At 37.9% G+C, this 13,856-nt stretch overlaps 1 long non-coding RNA gene across 3 annotated transcripts in view; it reads right to left on the bottom strand.

Moving 5' to 3' along the window:
• Positions 1-13,856, bottom strand: part of LOC140596479 (uncharacterized) — a 49,011-nt gene that overhangs the window by 14,240 nt on the left and 20,915 nt on the right. For all 3 annotated transcript variants that reach the window (XR_011998451.1, XR_011998449.1, XR_011998450.1), the window contains one exon: positions 6,886-7,097. This is a non-coding gene — a long non-coding RNA (uncharacterized lncRNA). The remainder of the gene's footprint in view (positions 1-6,885; positions 7,098-13,856) is intronic.

The raw sequence follows: 13,856 nt of genomic DNA, 5'->3' as shown, positions 1-13,856 counted from the left end.
AAAAATCAAAAAGGACAACTTCCAAGTTTGTAGAAATTGGCTGGGACTCGGCAACTGGCAATTGGCGGCAGATATTCATTCCCTCCCCCGTACTGAGCCTGGTTTTTGAGCCATAAACCCTTTGAAGTCCATGGGAGTTCTACATGCAGAGGTTGTGTCTGGTGAATCTGGCCTTTGTGTTTTTGCTCCCCACCCCGACACACATTTAATAAATGTTTAGTGCTGAACTAATATATATCCATGTAGCATCTTCTGCTTTTCTTCATAATATATGAAAGTTGTATTTAAATTATATAATCCAGAGAAAATATTAACCTGTATGACTTTCATAAGCAGAAATAATTCAACTAAAATTACAAATACGTACTATGCATTAAGCAAATAGTGCTTAAATATGTACTATAAGTACTACATAGAATGGGAAAGTAAAATTTTAAAATTTTCATTTTAAAATGAGTAAAAAATGTATGTATAAAAACATTTATATATGTGTATATATGTATATATATGAATGATCCAGAAAAGTATTCCAATTAATTTATAAATTAGCTTTCGCTCTCTCTGTCTCACTCCTCCTCCTTCCTTCTCTCTTACCCTCTAACTCAATCTCTCTGCTCCGTGTCTCTGTCTCTCTCTGTCTCTCTCTGTCTCTCTCTCTTTCTGTCACTCTTTCTCCTAGTTAGAAGACTTTAAAAGTTGAATCATTTGGCCTCAAATTTTCCACATTAGTGTCTAGGCTAAAATGGAATTTCTTTTGAAGGCTTAAGCAAAATCCACCTAGTTATTTGTGAGTTATGTGAAAAATAGAAGAAATATGTTTCTCCAGTTATAAAAAAAAATATTAAGATTTTTCTTTTTGCTCATGTAAGTCAATTGGAGCCAGAGGTACAAACTTCAACTTGGAAAGATTTGAATCCTATTAAGGAAAGGAAACATCTGAATTCAGTGAAAATCTTCTAAGTATTTTTATTCTTTATTTATGGAATTTAAAAGAAAGCTGGTTTGAGTAAACCAAGTAAAACATGTCTATCTAAAAAGTCACAGAATCATTTCTTAGGGTAGTCATGGTGCATATCTGCATGCATGAGCTTGTGAACTCTCTCTCTCTCTCTTTCTCTCTCTCACTCTCTGCTTCTCTGTCTCTATCTCTGTCTCTCTCTCTACCTTCTAAAGCTGAGAGAAATTAAGTGAAAAAAAAACATATTGCAAAATTAGAGGTAAAAATATTAAGAACTTCAAGCCAGGAAATGACTAAATGAATTATTCGTGAATAATGGTAGACATAAGTGAGGGTTGTATATATGTGTAAAACATTATTAACAAAACACTAGGATTATGTTGGGATTGCACTTCGAGTTTTTCACTTCTTAATTCATAGGTATCACATGCAATCCTGTGCCCTGCTCTCATTCCAGATTAATCCAGCCCTGCTCCACCCTCTCCCTCAGCCCTGTTTCCATTTCCAGATGCTTTTAGGTGGCCTCTCCGGCCGCTCCAATCCTATGGTTTCAAGAAACCCTGTGTACTACAGTTTATAAGCATCTTCTACTTTATTTCTTTACATGGTTCAAGAAAGACCAGTTTTCCCAGATTTTTTACATGGAAACCCCATCTTCTCTCACTGTCTTCTCTCTGAGACATAAGTGAAAGGGTCAACACTTAGTCTCCATTTCCTCTTTCTAGCTCAAGGCACTGGCTTTGACTCCTCACCATCCTCCTCCATCCTTTGCATTCTTTGGACTGTAGATCACTCCTTTATATTAGTAACATGTTTGCAATGAGACTGAAAGTCTCTTACAGACTTTCCCCATCCCTTCCCCCCTCTATTTCCCTCACATCAGAACTGCATCATCATTTCTATGGATGACCGTCTCCATGTCCTGGTTTTCCAGCTCCCATACTTTAGTAAAATGTTGGCCTCGGCCTTTTGATTCCCATGACACTACCACAGACCAAGCTCTCTTCATTTGCAACCTATAGTATTGCCATGGCCCCCAAACTAACTTCTGGGCTCGGGATTCCTCTGCCTTTCTTCAATTCATTCACCATCTTGATTTCTAGATGCAACTTTAACTATCTACAAGCACTTTAATGCATGGTTTCTCAGGGCATGACTTCCAAATAACCACATAATCAGATTTCACCACTCGAGCTTAGTCTGTAAACTGCGAAGTTTATCTGACTTACTGCTATGGAAGGTAAAAATCAAGGAGCACCTGGGTGGCTCAGTGGTTGAGTGTCTGCCTTTGGCTCAGGTCATGATCCCGGGGTCCTGGGATCAAGTGCCGCAGCAGACTCCCCACAGGGAGCCTGCTTCTCCCTCTGCCTGTGTCTCTGCCTCTGTGTCTCTCATGAGTAAATGGATAAAATCTTTAAAAAAGAAAAAATAAAGGTAAAAATCAGACACTTTTCTCCCCCCACTCTTCTTTATTATTCATGTTATTATTTTTTCTTACTTTTTAACTTCATATACAGTACTTATATACAGGAGCTTTACAGAGTATTTCTTAAACAGTTATTCCAGAAGAAGAGAGATGTGAAATTATTACTTCTGGAGAGTGGAACAGCTTATAAGGCTTTTGCTCTTTATTCTGTACCTCCCAGTCTAGTTACATGTCCTTGAATTGCTTGCGAAATAAAAATAAATAAAACGGATGTTCGATCATGACATTCACTTTCAATGACTGTTGATTTTCTCAAAAAGATTAGCCTTTCTATAACTCATCCTGTTGAAATTCAAGTGTACCTCTCCCGTGTAACCCCCAGACCTCAGGACCTAATCTGTTTTTCTGCTTTACAATGTTATTCCCTACTTGTCTTAACAGTTTGTCCCCAAACTGTGCAACTTGCCCAGAACTATGCCCTCACACTGAGGGCGGGCTTTATTCACCAACAGGCCACACACATCCAGCATGTCATGATGCTGTGCCCCCTATACAATTCTTGATTATTCATCATAGCAAATCTGTCCAGAGGAAGATCAGGTGTGTCGCATCCTCTAGCTAAGGCACAGTGAACAAAAGCCCTCCATACGGCCAGAATTGTTTCTTGCACCCTAGCCTTGTCCCTGCCAACCATACCCTCTTCCAAAGAATTCCCTCCTACCAGCAGCAGCAGCCACATAGGTAAAGCACAGACTTACACAGGGACAAACTCACACAGATAAGGACTTGATGTTCAATTTCTCTGTTCCCTCCAGCTCTTCTTGGCAAGATTGTAAGTAGCTGCAAGACAAGAATTTTTTTTTCTTCATGAAGAAATGATTTAAGCTGAAGGAGTCAAGAAGAATTTTGACAACTAACAATATGATGGACTCAAAAACCTGCAACATACCTCATTTTAGCACCACTCCCTACTTTCGTAAGTAAATGTATACATTTGTTTTTTTTTCCCCCTAATTCAGCAGAGTTCTCATTTGAGGGAATATCTTTTCTTGCATGCTTTATTCTCATGTTTAAATAAAAAGAATGTTTTCTTTCACCGTGTGTGTTTTTCAAAAGTGAACTTTCCATTTCATGTTATGGATAACAGTGGCCAGCCCAAGTTCCACGATTCCCTAGCAAGGGTCCGGTCCCCAAATCAGATGAGATGTACTCATCACTCAGTCTAGGCAGCCATCCGCCAGGTGGAAAGTCCTCAGGCTGCATGAGAGAAACAGCCAGAGAAAGAACCTCACAGCCAAGGAAAGAGAATATAATATTTTGAAATATTTCAAAAATGTCTTATGGAGAAAGGACAGTCTCTAAATTTGGACAGAAGAAAAAAGATGAAGAAAGCCACATTTTCCATTTTAGCAGCCTAAAATATGTGTCCCTAAGGGTGTTCTCCATCAAATAAGAATATCAAATTATTCCAGGAAAGTTTGTCAAATCTGCAACTTCAACACAGAATTTCTTTACAAGCACAATATTCTTTTTTGTAGCTGTCAGTCATTTGATAATCCTGATGCACCTTCTGTTCTCATCAAAGAGTCTGAAATAGCCATGAATCCTGTCTTTGATGATTGTGGTAGAACCAGAAAGGAAAACAAAACATCACCTAGTTCTGCTTTCCTCTGCTTTCTGTACTCCATCCACATCAAATCTTTTATTCCTTTCAGTTCACCCTACCTCTTCTATCTCTGAGCCAATGAACTTGCTGGTCCCTCTTCCTGGAACAAGCAACCATCCTCACTTATCTAAAGCCAACTTACCAAGTACATCTTATGTATTATCCGTTCACTCTGCAAATATTTAGGGCAGGCCGACTAAATACCCAGCACTATTGGAGACACAGGTATTACATCAGTGAGCTCCTGGGCTCCACATTCCAGGAAGGGGACAGAGGCAATAAATAAACAAATAATATGAAGCATCTCAGATGGCAATCAGTGCTACACCGGCAGCAATAAATCAGGATGAGAAGAAATGGGGTTCTGAAATAGTGGTGGTGGCTCATGGAGTGTGGCCAAAGTATAGCTCTTCAATGACATTTAAGAAAACATCTGAAGAAGATGAAGAATGAATCCGATGTGTATCTGGGGCAAGACTATTCCAGACAGAATGATCAGAAAGATTCTGAGGGGCACCTGTGTGGCTCTGTTGGTTAAGCAGCTGACTTGATTTTGGCTCAGGTCATGATCTCAGGGTTGTGAGAGCAAGTCCCAGGTCAACTCTGTGCTCAGTGGGGAGTCTGCTTAAGACTCTTTCTCTCTCTGTCCTTCTGCCCACCTCTCAAATAAATAAGTAAATCTAAGAAAGAAAAAGAGAAGGAAAGAAAGAAAGAAGAAAGAAAAAGAAAGAAAGAAAGAAAGAAAGAAAGAAAGAAAAAGAAAGAAAGAAAGAAAAAGAAAAAGAAAGAAGGAAAGAAAGAAAGAGAAGAAAGAAAGAAAGAAAGAAAGAAGAAAGAAAGAAAGAAAGAAAGAAGAAAGAAAGAGAAGAAAGAAAGAAAGAAGAAAGAAAGAAAGAAAAAGAAGAAGAAGAAGAAGAAGAAAGAAAGAAAGAAAGAAAGAAAGAAAGAAAGAAAGAAAGAAAGAAATACACACACGATGTTGGGTATGTTTGAGGAGTAGCACAGACACCAGAATGGCTGGAGCAAGGGGTCAAGGAGATAGGAGTCATCAGAGGATTTTGAGCTAAGCAATGGCAAACTGAGTCCACATTGGAGTTGTGGAGCTGTGTTGGGAACAGGTAGTGGGTGGAAGGGGACAAACAAGGACAGTCAGGAGACTTGCAATGATCCATGCAAGAGATGATGGACACCTGCAGCAGGTGGTGATAGTGCTGGTAGTGAGACATCGCAAGATTCGGGATATTTTGAAAGTACAGCCTGACAAGATTGACTGAGGAACCGGATGTGAGCCTCATGTTAAATGTGACGTCCTCAAGGAAACCTGATGTCAGGCCAGGTTAGGACGTCCTGCTATGCACTTTTAGGCAACTTGATATCTGTCCTTGTGAACACAGTGCGCCCTCTCAGTGTTTATCTTTATACTGGTTGTTGTTTTTTCCCTGTAATCCCAGCTGCTTTCATGTACTAGATGCCAAATAAATACCCTATGAAATTATTCAGGGAATGAAAAATTATAGCATTTGTACATTCCTTTACCACCACTTTTAATGATTTCTTGAAACTTGGTGACCAAGAAACTCCCATTCGCCCATCAAAACCCAATTCACATATCACCTGAATCCTTCCACTTCTCCTTTCCCAAAACAGAATTAATCACTTCCTCCTCTCTGGTTTTGTATCTTATAAGATCGCACTTATTGCCATGGATCACAATTTACTTTGGCAGTGTGGTGAAAAAAATTTTTCAGTAGATATGCTCTTAGCAAACTAGGCTGTCTAATGGACAAGGATTTCTATTTCTGCAATGTAATAAACTCTCCTAATGTACTCTGGCTTCCAGAGTAAGTGCTATGCACACAAATGCTAGTGTAAGTGACTGTTAAAGACGACAGCAAACAATATATTGAGCATTTATGACGTCACACTCTATGATCATTATCTGCCTAAATGATCACATGTGCTTTTCACAAAACACTATGAATTAAAACAATCATTACTTCATCTTACAAATGGGAAAACTGAGTCTGAGGTGCTTGGCTGATCTCCATAGGCAATAACTATTATAGCCAGACTTCAAGATTGTTACCGAACAACCTCTGTGCTCTGCTGTCTCTACAAGGAAAAGGCTTGAGTTCCATGTCCACCCCAGACACAGTAGATTAAAATTAAGGTAAATCAAGTGTTCAAAAAAAAAAAAAAATCAAGTGTTCAATAGGAATAGGAACTCGGACCCCAAAGCTGAAGCCAAAACTGGCCATGTTGATATATCTCCCAGAAATTTCCAGAAATATGAGAGGCAATCAATTTCCCTTGAGTTATGTAGTGAAAGCACTGACTCTACCAAATTTCAGTTCCAAAAGATACACTATTCCTCAAGAGGCACTCGTGCTACATTTATTTCTTATGCTTACCTCTTTTAGAGCCTCCAGTTTCCCTGAAGGAAGGGCTCCCCCTATCCATTTTGATGATCTGCTACTCAGCAAGGTCTTATTTAGCTTAGTAGGAAAGATTCATTTGAATCTTCCTTCTTTTGTGGGGGGAGTCAACTCAAAGCTAAAGCACCTGAATGACTGGACCACAATCATGCAGGTCATTTTGTTTTTCCGTAATAAAACTTTACTCTTACACAAATCTACACCTTTTAAACAATAAAAAGGAAGGCCCACTGATGCCTAGGAAGAGGGCATGCAGGTCATTTTTATCAGGTCCCTTGATTCCTGGTCTAGTGCCTGATATCAATCACCACGTTGAGAATCATAAAACAGAGTCATGAACAAGAGAATTCAGACACAGGAAAGAAGAAAGTGAGGGAGCATTTGTTTTCTTAAAACTTACAACAAACTCGAGATGCAGGTTCGGTTACATTTCCCATTTAGCAGAGAAGCACCTTCTTACGGATACTGCAACGTATATAGCTCCTGGGTGGACATTATCTTCATTTAGTAATACTTTTTAATATGATTTCTGCTCCATCCGTAAATTCTCCCATTCAAGTCCGGTGGCATTGGGACAGTATGGTCATTTGTATTCCACTGAATGTCTATTTCCTAGAGTGTGACAGAAATAATCTTCAATATAAATGACTCGATAACTCATTATCAGATACTTTGCCAGCACCCTACCTGAGGCTGACACCTTAAAAAAGCAGAACGGAAACATTTTATAGCCAAGAATGAAATCGAGAACCAGTAAAGTATGTACATATTATTAAAAAATAATAATAATAAAGTAAAGCAATAAGCAGATAAACTGCAATGGATTTTCAAACATGATTTTTTTAAAATGCAGAGCTTCGAGGGATGCTTGGGTGGCTCAGTGGTTGAGTGTCTGCCTTCAGCTCCCCACGGGGAGCCTCCTTCTCCCTCTGCCTGTGTCCCTGCCTCACTGTGTGTCTCTCATGAATAAATAAATAAAAATCTTTATAAATAAATAAATAAATAAATAAATAAATAAATAAATAGCTTCAAGTTCTGGCAAATTCTTGTAATAGAATGTATCTTACAATTTATGGACACTTTCTTTCAACATCTACTCCTGCCACAAGCGCAAAGCTCTCTTGATATCTTTCTTATGCCCCTTCCCTTCCCACATGTCCACACATATTTGGTAAAATTCCTTCACATGTGTTTTTTAATTAATAAACTTGCAGTTATATTTTCCTTAACACCAAGTCTTTGCCTGAAACAGGCTAGACATTCCCTACAAATGGTTATAAGTTGAATTAAATTTAAGCATTAAATTAGTTCAATGCACTAACACTTCCATGAGGACTTCTTGTTTTATATGTCTGGTCTGGAGGTACAGCATTGAATAATGAATTTCTTTATGTCCTCAGCTAACCTCTGAGATTGCTTTTTGGCTGCAACCCCGGCTGTTAATCTCAATCATATATTCTTTAGTTGGATATAGCACTTTTGTGTCTTCTGGTAGACTATTTAGGGAACAATCCTGAACATCTATCATCTTAAACTCTGTTTCTATGTTGTCTGGGGCTTCCTAATTATGTAGATCAGCCTGTGCTATACTTGCCACCAATTTATCCCTGAGAGAAAAAAAGCTCTAAAGCACTTCTGAGAAATGACTATGGGCATAGTCACTGGTGTCCTTTTTGGGCTAGTGCCTCATAGGTTCGCCCTGCTACCCCAGAAGAAAGCCAGAGCTATACCATTCAAGAACATGTCTGAACAAGTGACTGAACCATGGCTCTTTTAGGCCAGCTGCACTCTAAATGACTCCTTCCTCATCTCAAAGAGGTGGAAATTCTAGAAGAGGTGGGGGGAAATAGGTGATGGGGATGAAGGAGAGCACTTGTGATGAGCACCGAGTAAGTGTATGTGAGTGTACATAAGCAAGTGAATCTAAGCTTACGGAACTGTTGAATCACTATAATGTACACCTGAAACTAATAGTACACTGTATTTTAACTAACTGGAATTTAAATAAAAACTTTAAAAAAAAGACGTGGTAATTCCAACCAAACTTGATAACTTTATTCGCCAAACACACCGGTAGCTCTTAAACCTTAAGAGCAATCAGAATCACATGGGGAAACCCTATTAAATACAGATTCCTGGCACCAACCACTAGAGGCATCAAATCAAATGGTTCAAAATGATGACAAGAAATCTAAATTTTTAACAAGTACCCCATATTTTATTGAGACAGGTGGTCTTTGGGTTATAATGTGGTGAAAACTACTGGCCTTCCATCTGTGTTGCATGCCATCATGTTTCTATTATCTCAAGTTTATTATTTCTGTGAATTAAGGAGATGAACAGAGACTCCACCAGCAGAGACTCAGTAAAGCTTTTGGTCTCCACTCGCTAGAAAAGAACACTGTGGAGAATTCATTTCTGAGGGTACCTTTCTCTGCTGTGAGCCACATCAGCATATATACTGGCAATAACTTGTTTACTGGTATTTACTTTCTAAATTCTATAGCTATTGTGATTTTATGATATCTAATCATGCCCATAATTAAGTCATATCCCAGCAGGTAAATTTTTTCAAGAGCACTAATTTGCATAGTAAAGTCCAACGTAATCACAATATAGGATAAGCCACAAATACAGAAGAGAAATAATATTTGGTAGGAAAAAAATATGACTAAAATCATAAGACATTGAGGAAAAATGATATAACAATTTGGCTTTTCCCTTAGATGTTAACCTGATCTCAGTCTTACTCTGTTTCACTAAAAGTAAGTGGCTTCTCAAAAGCTTATTTTCTGCTTTCATATTATATCCAAGTTACTAGGTCAAGAGATACACAGTGAGTTAGAGAGGAAGGGCCCCAATACTGAGACACACACAACGGCAAATCTTCCAAGAACCTCCAGAATTTACCGAGTCTGCAGGATAGCTTTTGTGATCTTTTTGTGTGAAATCCAGTACTGTGTCAGCCTCCTAGGGTCTCAAGTGCGCCTTTCTTAAAAGACCTCAAGATTTATTCACCCTAGCTTTGAATGAGTGAAAATGTGTTTTGTTGAAACTTCCCAAGAAATAACTGCATTTACTATGGAATCTTGTATTGTTTATGGGCCTGATGAAAGCATTTGGCATTTAATGATTCCCAGACTATTTCAACTTAAAAAAAAAAAAAAAAGGAGAAAGAGAAAGAAAAAGAAAGAAAGAAAGAAAGAAAGAAAGAAAGAAAGAAAGAGAAAAGAAGAAAGAAAGGAAGAAAGAAAGAAAAGGAGAAAAGGAAGAAAAAGAAAACAGAAGAAAAGAAAAGGATGGTGGAAGCCAAATGTTTTCAATGCTAAAAGCAAAATATGTGGTTTCTGAACACCTTACAAATGAATTAATGCAATGATTTGCCTCAGATGTTGTGAAAAATTTTAATGACGGTTGACTTGTTCAAATGAGGAAAATGAAACATGAGAAGAAGTGACTGAGAACAAGCTATCCAGGTGGCCCTCTGAAATTCAAGTCTGTTGCTATTAGCTCTGGTTTAATTATCTTCCACTCCCTCACAGTTTTCCCACAAATGCTAATACTCCCTTTGAAATCTCAGCCCCTGCTTCAATCTGCCCATTTATCGACACCCTAAGAAGTGATGTACTGTGCTTATTGTCCAGCCAATTAGAGGCACCACACGTAGTGTAGAGTAACAAAAACTAGATATTGAATGGCTACACATACTTTTTGGAATTTCTTATAATTAAAGAAAAAAAATTACCTTTCTGGTTTTCACCAGCTTATATACGGGGAAAGAAACCAATGTGAGTTTGGCTTCAGAATATTGATAAGATAAAGGTAACAACTTACATGAGAGAAACACCTAAATCTCATTACTGAAATTAAGTTATCTCAGAACTGTGGAGACACAAGACCTTCCACCGAAGGACTTTCTCATCTAAATATGTCTTCAGATGTAAGAAATCTGTCAGTATTGATTGCAATACCAAAGGTTTCGTTTTATTGAGTGGGAAAGCCAACAGAATTTATGCACTTGCTTTGCCAAAATTGCTTAAGTTTCGAGGAAGTTAAAACAACAAAAAAAATTCTGGAGCACAGCGTCACAGTGGACATTCTTTTCATTCCTGATTTTACTATTTTCAAGTCAGAGAAATATTGAACTCTAAATGCACAAGCTATGAAGGCTCATTTATGGCTTGAAAGTATCTAAAATGCAGTGATAGCAAAACATAAAATTTCCCTGGAGCTCTTTCTAGCAACATGTTGGTTATAGCAAAGTTAGATTTTCACACCTCTCACCCCTCGTTGCTGCATGTCTTCTCTTCCTCCTGGCACCCCAAATCCAAGGAGTGTCTCCATATCCTAGCCTAATGTCTTCAGGGTTCCCAATGCAATGGCCTCTCCAGAAACGCCCTCCCTGACAATAATGTATGCTCCAATTAACCTCTCCCTCCAACTCTTCCAGTCTTTCCAATCATGGAAACTCTTTGGATCTGAGCCAGCATTTAGCTAACTTTTGGGGATTAAATACCTATAGTAGTAAGAACTCTTTTCTTTTCAAATAGTGAATTCCCTGATCAACTAGTTTAAGCAAAAAGATAATTTATTGGCTGCTTTCACTTAGAAAACTAAGTGGTTATAAACTAGTCTTTAGACACAACTGGATGTAGGATTTCAAATGACGTCATTAGGAATCTCACACCTATTTTTCATATGTATCATTTATTTTTAGGTGGGTTTTGTCCATGAAGAGCAAAAATGGATCCGGAAAGCTATAACTGTATATACTTCATACCTACAATCACAGGAAGATAAGGACCCTTTTTCTTAAAGCATGCATATCTTTCCCCTCAAAGGGGGCCTTGATTGAGTCGGCTTGGATTATCTCACCAGACTAAACAGTCCCCAGGTTCAGTAGAATGGGCCTATGATGAATCGGTAAAGACCAAGTCCCCACTCTGTGGCATGGAAGAGGTGTCCCGATTGATAGCCCACCCTCCGAGTGAGCGAGGTTCACAAAAGGAAAAGAAAGGCCATTCTTTTTCATGCCACTGAGGATTGAATTCATCGCTAGAGGTGTTTTTATTCTTAAAAGATTCTTAATACTAAAACTATTTTCTAATTGGTGGGATTGCTGGTAGGGTGATCAGGATGTTGGAAGCATTATTTTACTAAAGAAGCCTTCCAGGGTCCCCTTGAGGATGTCCTATCTTAATTTGCTTTTTATTTCGCGATCAGGATGACCTAATTCCCCAGGTGTACTGGTCCTTGAAAATATATGGGCATTTATCCCTTTCTAAAAGACATTTGAGGAGTGAATCAGGGGTCAAGGTACAAAGATACACACGTACTTCTAATCTACTCTGTAATCCACACAAACAAATTTACTGAGGACTTTGTCTCCAGTTCCATTCTGAAGCATTGTTATAAACAAAATCATCCTCAGTAAATGGAGAATCATATTATTGTTGAAGCAATCAAGTAAAAAGGAAAGGAACTGTGGAGGATAGATTTTTCTTCTCAAAATATAATTCTTCAACTTCAACCTTGATAGCTCTGATGAAAGATCATCTTTACTTACTTTGTTATAAATTAGACAGAATCTTGGAATTACCTCTTAACAAAACTATCCTCGAGGCCTCTTTGAACCTGATATAATTTAGATTGTATTTATTTATTTGGATACCTATCCCGTCATTAAAGATAATGAATTCTTGACAAAGAATCATAGCTCGCAGGCATAGATCATTAGGTAAAATCCTGTCCAATTTTTTTTTTCCTAAAAGACTATGAAATCTGGCATGGAACACCTATGGAGGTGCTATGTTTACAGCTTACAGCTGCAGCATTACAGAGAAAGGCTGGAAATGATGCGCTGCCATTACACGATAAAAAGTAGTAAGAATTTATTGTAAGATAATAGAGTTAAAACATTTCAATAAATAGATTATGATATTTATAACTTGAATTAATATGGAATGCTAAAACTCAGTACTCTGCAGATTCTATGAAATCACAAATTGTCCATTAGTTATTTCAAAAACTAATCTTTTTAAAATGCCCGGGTAGTGTTGAAATATGCCCAATTCATCTAGAGACTCTCATTCATTTCTCACTCTCTCTTTTTCTTTTTTTTGTCTCTCAATCTCCATGTATGTGTACACACACATACACAGATGGATTTCCATTGTATTTAATGGAAATTGTCTTCATCACAAAGGGACTTGAGACAATCCCTTGCACAACTGAATGAGACCTGGGCCTTGATGTCGCATGGGTCTAAAACTCAGTGTGAAGCTTCCCAAAGTATTGTTGCTCTTTAATAATCCATTCTCCACATAGTTGTCAAAGAGCCCAGGTAAAAGAATGCTGTGGCAGTGCTTGGCCTTGGATTGTCCATAAAATATTTGACCATATGCATAACATAGATGAAAGCAAGAAGCCCTGGCAGCTATTGTAAAGCAAGTTGAAATGAGGCAGATCATAACTTTTAAAGAGTCACTGCTAGATAGCCTCAAACAATGAGGCATAAAAGTGGGTGGTTGGAAACCACAGCAACTGCCAGATCTTCACATAGCTTTAAAAGAACTAGTTTGGGGGGGTGGGAGGTGGGGGGCTGAGCAGACTTCAGGCTGTCTGGAAATCCTAAAAAGAAAAAAAGTAAAACTTCAGGTGATAGGGGAAAATACTAAGTAAAGAGCATATTATATGTGCTCTCATTTCATTATTGGGCAGTGGTGTTATGTTTTTATCTCTATGTATAAGATCTTAATTACCAGTCATAGTTCCTCCAAAACTAAAATGTGACAACAAATAGTCAAAGGCAAGTACGTATACATGCATGTATATGCACAGAAAATGCATGATAATATCTAATGTAATGAAAAATATTGAGGAACTGGTTATTCTACTCGAGTGAATAGACAATAAAATTGAGTCTCTTCAAGTATCAATAATTTTTTAAATAAGTTTTCCTTTTTATAACCAAAATATTATGTACATCACATAACCAAATTTGAAACAATTTTTAATGTAATTTAATATATTCTTAATGGCAGATTGATTTTAAAATCCTTATTGAAGTCTAAAAATATTTTTCAATGTACTTTTGTGTTCCCACTGTTATTCATAATTATCTTGCCATAGTGTCAAAACTTTCACGTGTCTGTTTCTGGCAACAGTCCCCACTTGCTTCTACTTAGCCCTTCTACCTGTATGGGATGATAAACAAGCTCATCAAGCTGTTTTAAAGTGTCATTTGAGAAGAGTTTCAAATAAAAAACAAATACAGGCTGGTCACCCTGAAGGCAGCTTCTCCCAACTTCCCAAAACACTGCCTATGAAGACTTAGAAAAATGCAAAACCCCAAATGAAAATTAGGACAGT

This window comes from Vulpes vulpes, unplaced genomic scaffold, assembly GCF_048418805.1.
Source record: "Vulpes vulpes isolate BD-2025 unplaced genomic scaffold, VulVul3 Bu000000665, whole genome shotgun sequence".
NCBI lineage: Eukaryota > Metazoa > Chordata > Mammalia > Carnivora > Canidae > Vulpes > Vulpes vulpes.
The sequence above is the reverse complement of the archived record's forward strand: the minus strand, read 5'-3'. Positions and strand labels throughout refer to the sequence as shown.